The sequence below is a fragment of the Morus notabilis genome, unplaced genomic scaffold (genome assembly GCF_000414095.1).
Source record: "Morus notabilis unplaced genomic scaffold, ASM41409v2 C11346002, whole genome shotgun sequence".
Lineage (NCBI taxonomy): Eukaryota > Viridiplantae > Streptophyta > Magnoliopsida > Rosales > Moraceae > Morus > Morus notabilis.
The window spans coordinates 31-933 of record NW_010385773.1 but is presented as its reverse complement, the minus strand read 5'-3'; the positions used below and the strand labels follow the sequence as shown (position 1 = coordinate 933).

The 903-nt window shown below is 36.5% G+C and overlaps 1 long non-coding RNA gene across 1 annotated transcript; it reads left to right on the top strand.

Annotated features, from left to right (window-relative positions):
• Positions 1–3: 3 nt before the first annotated feature.
• Positions 4–628, top strand: LOC112094961. The gene is made up of 2 exons (XR_002903717.1): positions 4–71; positions 261–628. It is a non-coding gene; the product is annotated as an uncharacterized LOC112094961 (long non-coding RNA).
• The last annotated feature ends 275 nt before the right edge of the window (positions 629–903 follow it).

Sequence of the window (903 nt, the reverse complement as noted above, 5' to 3'; positions counted from 1 at the left end):
TACATGGCTTGCAGTCTCTTTTTGACTTCATAGACATTGGTAGAGCAGTCAAACCTGGCTCTTACAGATTGGTAAGTAAAGCCTTTGCTTCATTCCTTACGTACTGAAATTCGATTGAATTGTATGTTGCTTTGGGTATTCAATAGAAAATGTTTGTGCACTACTTTTATGTATGTGCTTCATGAGTTGACATATTATTCCTCCTATTTTAAGAAACTATAGTCCGTTTGGCTTACTGTGTACTCACATTGCTTGAACAGGTAAGGCCGTATCCTAGGCGTGCTTTCGAGGATGGGGAGAGTGCTTTGACGCTGAATGAACTCGGCCTAACCAGCAAACAAGAGGCCTTATATTTGGAGTTGATTTAAGATACAACTCCGCAATCGCAGAGATAGTCCACATACTCTGTTAAAACATTTTCAATTTATTTAAGATACATAGTCTCACATGAAATATTGGCTGTCAATTGTCACCGTTTGGTTGAAAATTGACGTTTGAGTCGATGAGCAGGATCAAACGCAAAAAGGGCAAAGCAGAAACAATGCCTGTCATTTCGGGTCATGTACATATTTATGGTGTTAAAAAGATGAGATACATAATCAATTTCACACACAGGGCATTACTGAAAGCTTCTTATGGATGGTGTTCTCTAATTTATGCTTGTTGGCCATTTAGAGATTGCTTTATATGTTTCAAAGATGATAATATATTTTCTGAGAGAAATTGATACTCAGATAGTACTGTAATATTTTCAAGCGAAAAATTAAAAGGAAAAAAAATAAGTATAGCAAATTCTTCGTAGCAGTATCCATTTGCTTGCTTTTGGCAATTATTATTATCGTTGTCGCAGCTTTAGCAGCAACTTCGTTGTGCTTTGTATTCCAGTTGGGTTTTAGAATCCAA